General features: G+C 34.9%; 1 protein-coding gene across 8 annotated transcripts in view; it reads left to right on the forward strand.

Annotated features, from left to right (window-relative positions):
• Positions 1-12,015, forward strand: part of NAALADL2 (N-acetylated alpha-linked acidic dipeptidase like 2) — a 1,357,959-nt gene that overhangs the window by 1,034,618 nt on the left and 311,326 nt on the right. The gene's annotated exons all lie outside the window — the stretch shown is intronic.

A 12,015-nucleotide genomic window follows, 5' to 3' on the forward strand; every position in this document is an offset into this window, starting at 1 on the left:
GGCTCCTGGATAACTTAGTCGGTTAAGCATCTGACTCTTGATTTCCTCTCAGTTAATGATCTCAGGGTCCTGAGGTTAATCCCAAAGTCAGGCTCTACCCTCCACACAGAGTCTGCTAGAGAGTCTCTCCCTCTGCCCCTCCCCTTTCTCAAGTGCACTCATGCTCTCTCTCTCTCACAAATAAATAAATAAATAAATAAAATCTTAAAAAAAAAATTTAGTCCTTTCTGGCCTATTTCAAAGAGGTTTTCAGAACATCTCTCCTGTTTATTAGTTGAGTTCAATTTTATTTTTGCATTCTTTTTATGACATATACTACAGATAAAATGATATGTGTTATTTCTCAGAATGAAAGTAATAATGTCACCACTGGGGGTGGTTTTCCCCCCAACCTGAAGGGTTATTGGTGTATATTAGAAATGACCTTTTAGATGCCCATAGAATTTCCAGTGAGTATCATAGAAACTGAGCTAAATAATGAACAGTGCTTTAGTTTAACCATAATGCCTGATTGAAATGTAATGCAAACTAACATTTTATGACTTTCATAAAGTATTTTCTAGTTTAATAGTTTTCATTGACATTTCCATATGTAGTATAATAAAGAAGACATTGTGAAAGATGAAATAGATAAATCTGTACATTTGAGATCAGCAAAACCCCAGTGTACATGCCCTAAATTATATCCAGTTCTGTAAGTGAATTCCTCATGTGCTTTGTACTGCTTTGCATTCTGTGACTCTCTTACCTGCCTTGAAAAAAAATCAAAAGAAGAAATTCAGCAGCAGATGTCTCTCTTAGAAAGTTAAGATATTTTTGTACAAGTGAGTGATCAGAAAGAAAGTCTGAGCTCAAGTATCTGGCCACTGGAAAGGGTTATTTTAAAATTTATCTTTTCCTTCCTGCATTTTACCATATTTGTATTTTGAGAACTCTGGAAGATAAGTAATCATTGAAATTCATAAGCAAATAGAAATAGCAAACTATTAAAAACTATCAAATCTAGAGAAATATCTATCTATAGAAATGTCTGATAATATACTGCTTTTTAAAATATCTTGGCACATTTTAGAGAAATGTTAAATACTAACATTTAAACCTAATTTTCTAAAAATATAGCATAGTTTATCAGTAATGAATATTAACATGGAAGATATACCTTCCTATCTGCTTACGGGAGGAATCTTTTTATTTGATAGTTAAAATGTTTTTATACTAATCTAAGAATTAGTATATAAATTCTAATTTACTCAAAGAAAATATCCTTTCAGTTGAGAGAGAACATATGTGTGTTCTATAGGACAAATTAGAAAGGTAGGATTAGGGGGTACCTAGATGGCTCAATGGATTAAAGCCTCTGCCTTCAGCTCAGGTCATAATCCCAGGGTCCTGGGATTGAGCCCTGCATCAGGCTCTCTCCTCAGCAGGGAGCGTGCTTCCCCTCTCTGATTATTACAAATTCAAACAAAAGCATATAAAGGTGAAGAGAACTAAAAGTAACAAAACCTCACAGTAATTTATATAATTTAAAATAATTTAACACTAGTGGAATTAAAAAAAAAAGATTTAGAATGTTTCTTTCAAAAAAATAAAAGGAATGAAGGTGCCTGGGTGGCTCAGTTGGTTCAGCATCTGACTTGATTTTGGGTCAGGTCATGATCTCAGGGTCATAAGATCAAACCCCATGTCAACCTCCATGCTCAGCAGGGAGTGTCCTGGAGATTCTCTCCCTCTCCCTCTGCCCCTCCCTGCCTCAAATGTATAAATAAATTTTTTTTTTTTTTAAGGAACATTATAACAGAATATCAATAACTTTACTTGCAAAGACATTTTATCAGTCTTCAGAACCTTCATATTTTATCAGTTTCTTAGATTCTGTTATCATAAACAAATACATTTCATATAATCTAGTGTAAACCAAACAAAAACCATTTAAAAATGATTTTTCTACAAAGAACAATATTTTTTATAAGGCATGCTGACTAAATTGTGGATGATATAAAATTATACAGAATATACTCTTCTACAGCAATGTACAGAATCAAAAATATCTCATGAAGTTCATGTAGTAGAAATAGCAGATGAGGGGTGCCTGGGTGGCTCAGTGGGTTAAGCCTCTGCCTTCAGCTCAGGTCATGATCTCAGGGTCCTGGGATCGAGCCCCACATCAGGCTCTCTGCTCAGCAGGGAGCCCACTTCCCCCTCTCTCTCTGCCTGCCTCTCTGCCTACTTGTGATCTCTCTCTCTGTCAAATAAATAAATAAAATCTTAGAAAAAGGAAAAAAAATAAATAGCAGATGGAATCTTTAAAGGTTGGTATACAGTACTGCATTTGTTTATTTATTTATATTTAAATTCAGTTAGTCAACATATAGCACCTCATTAGTTTCTGATGTACTACTCAATGCACTGCATTTAATAAAAAAAAGAAAAACTAGACACATATAAGATATTTTAATGGATTATAAGCTTTATAAAAAACGAAACTGTGAAATGGTTGCCCTAAATCAAATACCAGTTCAAATTTCATTCTTAATATGTTATCCCAGTTAAGGAAGATGATTATTTCATTGTCTTTGGTCTGTTAGACCTTGGTATGCTATGATTTTTGTTTAAGTTAGACCTAATAGATGAATTGAAATAATGGTTTACATACAGTAAAATTCTCCCTTCTTTTTTTTTTTTAAAGTTTTATTTATTTATTTGAGAGAAAGAAAGAGTGCCTGCAAGAAAGGGGAGGGCCAGAGGGCGAAGGAGAGAGACAATCTTGAGCAGAATGCCTGCTGACCACAGAGCCCTACGTGGAGCTCGGTCCTACAATCCTGAGATCATGACTTGAGCCAAAACCAAAGTTGGATGCTTAACCGACTGAGCCATCCAGACACCCTAAAATTCTCCCTTCTTAAGTATACAGGTTGATGTACAAGCACATAAACACCATTACAATTAGGATATACACAATTTCCATGCCCAAAAAGTCTCATCATAGCCCTATCATTCCGTGTTCTCTCTTTGTTCCTAGTTCCTGGCAAAGACTCATCGGATTTTTGCCCAAATCGTTTGATCTTTCAGAATAGCATAAACAATGGAATCCTTCATCCTGTAGTCCTTTCTGTGTGCCTTCTTTTCCTTGGCATAATGATTTTTAAAAATATGTCCATATTGAAAGGGGAGCCCTCTTACACTATTGGTGGGAATACACACTGGTTCAGCCACTCTGGAAAACAGTTACAGAGTTTCCTCAGAAAGTTAAAACTAGAACTACATATGACCCAGCACTTGCACTACCACATATTTATCTGAAGGATACAAAAATAGTGATTTGAGTGGGCACATGTACCCTAGTGTTTAGAATATCAACGTCCACAATAGCCAAATTATGGAAAGAGCCCAGATTTCCATCTACAGCTGAATGGATAGATAATGGAATATTACTTAGCTATCAAAAGAATGAAATCTTGCCATTTGCAATTATGTGGATGGAACAAGAAGGTATTTATTTTTTAAAGATTTTATTTATTTGTCAGAGAGAGAGAGAGAGCACAAGTAGGGGAAGAGGCAGGCAAAGGGAGAAGCAAGCAGCCCAATGAAGGATTCAATCCCAGGACACTGATGACCTGAGCAGAAAGCAGATGCTTAACCAACTGAGCCAGCCAGGTGTCCCTAGAGGTATCATGTTAAGCAAAATAAGCAAAATAAGTCAGAGAAAGAAATACTGTATGATTTCACTCATATGTTGAATTTAAGAAACATCACAGATGAACATATGGGGAGGGGAAGGAAAAATTAAATTAGATTAAAAACAGAAAGGGAGGCAAACCATAAGAGATGCTTAATCATAGCAAATGAACTGAGGGTTGCTGAAGGGGAGGTGGGTGGAAGGATGGGGTAAGTGAGTGATGGACATTAAGGAGGACACTTGTTGGAATGAGCACTGGATGTAATATGAAACTGTTGAATCACTAAATTCTACCCCTGAAGCTAATAGTACAGCATATGTTAACCAAATTGAATTTAAATTTAAAAAAGTAAAAGAAAAAATGTCCATGTTGTTACATGTGTCAGTAGTTTTACATTTAGATGACAAGGATAACAGGTTAGTCATGCCTGGGTTGAATGCATTACCTTTGGAGCTCTTCTTTCAGCTTGGTACTCTAACTTTGATTTTGAAATGAAGAGGAATTAAACTACTGAATTAAGAGAGGAAGCCATTTCTCTGAAAGTAGTCTATTAAACTTGAATTAAATCATCCTGAATGGAGGAGTACCTCCTGATCAGGTCATGATCTCAGGGTTGTGAGATCCAGCCTGGCATCGGGCTCTACACTCAACCCTGAGTTTGCTTGGGATTCTGTCTCTCCCTCTTCCTCTGGTCTTCCTCCCACTCGTGCTCTCTCTCTCTCTAAAATAAATAGATGAAATCTTTTAAAAATAAATAAATAAATCATCCTGAATGTAGAGAATGAAGTCTTTTGAAGATTCAGAAATGCTTACTGACCATAGGTTTTAGGTTTTTCTTAGAATTCATAAATGATTGGCCTTAAAAAAAATTACCCAAAGAATAACAAAAACTGATGGGTACCAAAACTAAGTAATAGGAACATGAGAGTTAATGGTACTGCTCTCTCTTTAGTGTTTATTTGGAAATTTTCATTATAACTTGAAAAAAACTCAAAAAATGCTTAAGTTTTCTAAATTACAACTCTGATAAATTCATTTGTCTTCTGAAAGGAAGTGAGGTACCCCTTGAATGGTAAATAAAAGGCAAGAACTAAGCCTTTATGTGCTTGATCTTTTCCTCTTAGTTTTGTAAAATTTTGAATGTACATTTCTGCCCTCTTTGTGCAGAAAATTTTTACCAAAAAAAAAAAATAGCTCACTTAAATTAACTTGTAAGTTTTAGAATTAAAAAAATCTCAATTCAAAAAAACTAAAAATTAAATATTAATATTTCTCTTAAAATCCCCATTTCAGAAGTGAATGTATTTTCAAATTATAAATTACCTAATTACCTATTTCCTTTGCAAAAATGTTGATTTCATATTAATGTTTACTTCTTATTTATATTTTCCTATGCAAAAATACAGTGAAATAACTTTTTTAACTTATACAGATAATGTTAATATGTGCATTACAAAGATCAAAAAAGTATGTCAATTACATAAAACTAAGAATTTTTATAAGATCCAATAAACTATTATAAATGGACTTCTTAGTTAAATTTAAAAATCTCATCTGTACAGTACTCTAGGAGATTCTGGTGTAAATTTCCTAATTTTTACTCTGTAGTTGGTGGTCATTTGGATTTGGATGATCATTTCTAGTTTTTAGCTTTAATGAATACATGCTATGATTATTCTTTTGTGTTGGTAGAATGGGTGCATGTATTTTTGAGGAGTATTTATCTAGAAATGAAATCACTAGGTCACTGGGTAAGCACATGATTAACTTTAGTAGACAGTGCCAGAGAATTGTCCAAATTATTAACTATACTACCACCAGCAATGTATGAATGTCCTAGTTGCCTTATATCAACACATTGGTGTATGCAAGTGTATCTTTCTTGGGTTTCAATTTGAATTTACCTTTTAAAGAAAAAGAATTTTACCTATTAAAAAAGAATTGTTCATCTTTGTCTTATCAATATGTAAGAGCTCTTTATGTATTCTCGATTCAAATTTTTTGCTGGTTATATATTGTGGAATCTTCTTCCAGTCTGTGGCTTGACATTTTACTTTCTTCTTGGTAGCAACACACCTTAATTATTAATCTTACGGCAATCTTCTAAACAGCATTTATTGTTCCATATCTTATACAAAACACAGTGAACTTAATTTAGTAGTGATGTTTAAAGAGCATTATAAACCTTTATAATCCTCTGATTCGCAAACATTTTTGAGTCCTTACTCTCCCTCTCTCTCTCAAGCTGTATATATACACACACACGTATATATAGGTACTCACTTAGGCCTCCTAAATGAGTAAGGAATAAAATATCTTCGTAAGATCCATTGTTTCAGAGGAAAACTCTTTCTTGAAAACAATTTCCACTGATCCTTAAGTGTACAATAAAGGATACACAGATCAATGTCCTCTTAGTTAATGAAGCGTGGCTGTCTTCATACAGAGTCAGTTATGGAATTCAAGATAAAATGAGATTTCTCCCCAAATAATAATTTTAAATATTAGGATGCAATACAAACACACACATCCTTCTCTATATACACTGCTGTTTCATGTTTATTTTTTGAAATCATCTTTCATAGTTCACAAAAGGTATTGATTTTGCCTTTAGAAAAGCAGAATTTGATCATCCATATATTAGTCGGTGCTCTGTAAGTCTCAACTAAATAGTGATGAAATTTCTAGGAGGTTATTTTGGGCAAGCCTGAAGCATTTGTACATATGAAAGTAGTCAATCTATCTATATTTTTCTTTTTTTTTTTTTAAAGATTTTATTTATTTATTTGACAGAGAGATCACAAGCAGGCAGAGAGGCAGGCAGAGAGAGAGGAGGAAGCAGGCTCCCTGCTGAGCAGAGAGCCCGATGCGGGGCTGGATCCCAGGACTCTGAGATCATGACCTGAGCCGAAGGCAGCGGCTTAACCCACTGAGCCACCCAGGTGCCCCTATCTATCTATATTTTTCTTAAATGTCACTTTGAAGCACCTGCCAGACACAGGCAAACCTGATCGAAACCAACTGATTGCATCAATATTATAAAACAGTCCACAGGATGGACAGTGTTGTTATTTTTTTAAGTCCCTGAAAAAAAAAAAGTGCCAAAGAGTTTCTTAGTTTTATAGTGTTTTAAAAATTTTTTCATGTTTTATTTTTTAATACCAAGAACTACCCAGCAGGAAATATAGTACATATATCTTAATTCAGCTGCATTCATTAAAGCATTGAGCCCAGAACCAGACTACAGTATTACATCATTATGAATAACCCCAGTCCTTGCAGATCTCTATAATATGATAAATATTTATAAAGAACCCAACTGTGTATGACATTGCTGTAGGTATTGTAGGGAACACAATTAGTAGATGAAATGCCCCTGTTGCCTGGGAGCTTATGACTTTGCCATGAACCTCAGACATGCATAAAGAGCTGAACTATAGGGGTGAGTGTTATGTGCCATTAGTTATGTGCCATTCTGGAATTCCCAGAAAAGAGGCAATGGAATTGATTTAATTCAGAATCATGCATTATATAATGTGGCAAACAGGTTGAATATACTCAGAATCTTGAAGATATTTAACCATCTGTCTTGTCAAAGCTCAATACTTTGATCATGTAAACCAACTGCTCTTTTCCAGAACAACCAAAGCTTCTTCTCAAATCACATAGCTGATGTCCATTTCCATTTCCTTGCTCATGTCAAGTGCAATTCTGTTATGTTTCTGTTCTTTTTCTCTTGTGTTGAGGGGTACTGAACTGCCAGGGCTGTGTTTGCCACGGTAGTTGTACAGTTTCTACTAAGTGCCACAGTGCTGCTTTCCATTCTGCCTCACTATGCTGCTATTCCCTACAGGGTAGAAACAAAACAGAGGAGACATGTTAGTACCAGGAGGTAATTGGTTTGAATGTGTGAGTTTCTAGAAGCCTGATTTTCGAATAACAGAATTGTTAATTATTATTTTCTCTTGATTTTATTTTTATACACTGTAGAATTAGAATAACTAGCTCTAGTCTTTTAGGGCTCCCATAACAGAATACCACAGACCGGGGTGTTTAAAGAACAGAAATTTATTTTCTTAGATTTCTGGAAGCTAGAAGTCCAAGTTAACATTCAGGGAGGGTAAATTTTTCCTAAGGCCTCTCTCTGTGGCTTGTAGAGAGCCACTTCTCACTGTGTCTTCACAAGGTCTTTACCCTGTGCATGCTCTTTCCTGGAGTCTCCACTACTTCTTATAAGGATACCAGTGCTATGAGATTAGGACTCTTTCTTTATGTTCTCGTTTAACCTTAATGACCTTGTTGAAGGTCTTACCTACATAAATGTGGTCACGTTGGTGCCTAGATTTCAACATGTAAAATTTGGGAAGACACATTTTAGTCCATAATATTGACTAAAATGCAGAGTGGTAGACTATAAAAGGCATAGTGGTAGTATTTAAAAAGCTGTCTTTTCTTTTTCTCTCTCTTTCATTGATAATTTTTTAATAGAGAGTACTGAAACAAAGCTTAATTTCTGTTCTACTTGCTATAAAACATAAAAGTAGAATTGACTTTGAAACATTTTCTACTGACCTGTCTTTCATGATACATGACATAGTTTTTGTTTGTGTATTTGGTTTTATCCTTGTTAGTTTTTATCTTTTGTTTATTTTTTAAGGAGAGAAATTCTCTGTGCTTTCTTGCTTGCAATAAATTACAACTCTTTTCAGTGGATTCTGCTTAATTCTACTTTATCTTCCTTTCTGCTGCTTCTACTACCAGTAGCCAACTGAAGTGACCATAAACACCAATAAACTGATTTAAAATCCTATCTTACACTAATTTACCATTTCGATAAAGTCTTACATTTAAAATTGTGATTCTATTGGCAGGTGAATTTATCTCCTAGGTTTACAGTACTTTCCTTTGTGTTAAAACCAAGCAATCCCTCCAGTTTATTACTGTTTTACAAGGTTTTCTGTTCATATAGGTTGACTATTTGTAAATTCCTTTTTATTTAAATCTAGATATCAAGGGAAGTCTTGGAGTCTGGCTACAACCCTGAATTTCAGAAGGCAGCTGATTTAAATGTTTGGATGACATAGCCAAAGAATGGTGCAAACAATTAGAGATATTAGAATATTAACAAATTTACTGTGAATGCATTTATGCAATCAAAATGAATATCATGTTCCTAAATGGCTGTAGCTGAGTTAGCTTGAGTCTGTGACTTTTTGATTGGTATATGAGACACTAGACCTCTACAGGACTCAGTAGAATGGCCATATACTCTGTGGAACTATTAGTGAATCACTGTTACTGGCAGGTTAGATAAAACTGCTTCATCTATACAGCATCATAAATGTAATATAATACACTTTACCATGTGAAAAAATAAAATTTCTTCCGATGAATTAATTCTCTTTTTCCCCCACTTGACCTTTAACATATTTTAGTTAAAAACCTACCACTTAGGGGCACCTGGGTGGCTCAGTGGGTTAAGCCTCTGCCTTCAGCTCAGGTCGTGATCTCAGGGTGTTGGGATCGAGCCCCGCATCGGGCTCTCTGCACAGCAGGGAGCCTGCTTCCTCCTCTCTCTCTGCCTGCCTCTCTGCCTATTTGTGATCTCTCTGTCTCTGTCAAATAAATTAAAAAAAAAAAAACCTACCACTTATGTCATCAGTTAATTATCTAATAGCAATTACAATAGTAATGTTTTGTCTTTATGATGTATGACATTTTATCTAAAGTTTCTATGAGTAATGAAATTAATTTAAACAGACATGACTTCATGGTTTACTCAAACCATCTTTTTAGGAGTGCCTGGGTGGCTCAGTCAGTTATACATCTGACTCTTAATCTCAGTTGAGGTCTTGATCTCAGGGTCATAAACTTGGGTCCTGCTTTGGGATCCATGCCCAGCATGGAGCCTACTTACAAACAAATAAACAAAAACTTTTTCAAATATAACTTCTGGGATAAATTTAGTTTCTATTGCTAAGTGTTTACCCCAAATAAGTTGTATAAATTATGACTCCTTTGCTTTTGTTTGTTAGTTATATTTTTAAGAAGCATCTTAACCAATTTTGTATTTATGTTGATATTTTGTATTTGAATGACTCACTTTGTTCCTTAGCAAACTAATTTGTTTCTATATACTAACAATGAATTGTCTGAAAGAGAAATTTAAAAGCAGTGCCATTGGGATATCTGGGCAGCTCAGTGGGTTAAGCATCTGCCTTTAGCTCAGGTCATGATCATGGAGTCCTAGATCAAACCCAGATCAAGGTTCCCTGCTCAACAGGGAGTCTGCTTCCCCACCAACACCGCCTCCACCTCGCCCCTGCTCCTGCTCACACAAGTGCTCTCTCTTTCACTCTCTCTCTTTCAAATAAATAAATAACATCTTTAAAAAATAAATAAAAGCAATTCCATTTGCAATAGCACCGAAAACAATCAAATACTTAGGAATGAATTTAATCAAAAAGGTGAAAGAGCTATACACTGAAAATTATAAGACATTGATGAAAAGTATAGAAGAAGACACATAAATGGAAAGATAATTCATGCTCTTAGATGAGGAAAAATTACTATTATTAAAAATGCCCATGCTTTGCAAAGTGGTCTACAGATTAAATGAGATCTCTGTCAAAATTCCAATGGCATTTTTTGCAGATATAGAAAAAACAATCCTAAAATTTATATGGAGCCACAACAGACCTCAAATAGTCAAAGTGATCCTAACAAAGAAAAACATGTCTGGGAGTATCACATTCCCTGATTTTAAGCTATATTACAAAGCTATATTAATCAAAACAGTTGGGACACCGGGGTGGCTCAGTCAGTTAGGTGTCTGCCTTCAGCTCATGTCATGATCCTGGAGTCCTAGGATCCAGCCAGCCCCAAGTCAAGCTCCCTGCTCAGTTGAGAGCATGCTTCTCCTTCTCCCTCTGCTGCTGCTCCTGCTTGTGCTCTCTCCCTCTCTCTCTTTATGTAAATACATTAAAAAAAAAAACAACACAGCATGATACTGACATTAAAATAGGCACATAAGCCACTGAAACAGAACAGAGAGTACAGACATAAACCACGCATGTATGGTCAACCAATTATTAACAGGGTATCAAACATAATCTTAAATAAATGGTGCTGGGAAAATTGGCTCAAATGCAAAAGAATGACACTGAACTAATGTACAGCATGGTGACTAGAGTTAATAATACAGTACTGTATACTTCAAAGTTTTTTAGAGTAGATTTGAAGCGTTATACACACACACACACATATACACAGTTACCTATGTTCACTATGTGAGGTGAGGATATGTTCTTGATCTGGATAATCATTTTATAACATATAAGTATATGAATTCCTCATTTTGTACATTTTAAACATATATAATTTAAATGATTTTAAAACACAATCTAAAATGAAAAAAATATAAATAGGCTCTTGGTCAAAATAACAAATGAAATAAATGCTTTGCTAAAAAAAGTGAACTCTGAAGCAAAAGGAAATTGATATAATAATATTAAATGAATGGTTGAACAAATAAACAATCATGAATCCTGCGTTAAATTCATATTTCCCAGTGTGTGTTGTGAGAGATATACTAAACAGAGCCTTCAGGAGGTATCTGATGCATAGCAAAGGTCCAGAGGTGAACAGAACATTCAGTCTTTCCCAAACTTGTTCTGTTCTAGAACCATTCTCTTCCAGGCATCTTGTGAAAATGGTCAGGGAAATGCTGCTTTAAACAAACCCTATATGCACCTAAAAGTTGGAATTTTTATAGAAACTTAACTAAGTATTCAATCCCTTCACTTTGAAAATGGATTTCTTCAAAGGGCAAGATCTACAATTCACATGCACTTTCTCAGAAGCACATCTCAATAGATAGTGCTGATAAGACTCAAAGGCACGGGTTATTCCTTCCCTTTGATCTGGAATTTCACCTGCAAATTTATAGCCTTAAGCATCCTATAATTTGACACAAATCTCTCCACAGTAACTACTGTTAACTATAATTTTTAGTAGGAAAATTATAATTTTAAGACCAGGGTGATAAAGTAAATTGAACAGCAGAAGAAATTAAGCTATTTTAACCCTGAACCAACGATACTCCTGAGGCCCATGGTAACAATTTTCTGCATCTCTCCAAGGAGTAGAAAAATCATTTCAATTCGGTCTATGGAAGAATTCTCAAATAGGATGAATTATCTTAAGGTGCTCAAACATTGTGCAGGTGTTGTGAAGGGGGATTGAATGTTTTTATGGGTGGTTGCTCCAGCAAGTCTTTATTTATAGAGTAATTTACTTGTGAATTCATCCTCTATTTAGTTGTGTTTGTGTAGTT

The sequence above is a fragment of the Lutra lutra genome, chromosome 1, assembly GCF_902655055.1.
Source record: "Lutra lutra chromosome 1, mLutLut1.2, whole genome shotgun sequence".
NCBI classification, from domain to species: Eukaryota; Metazoa; Chordata; class Mammalia; order Carnivora; family Mustelidae; genus Lutra; species Lutra lutra.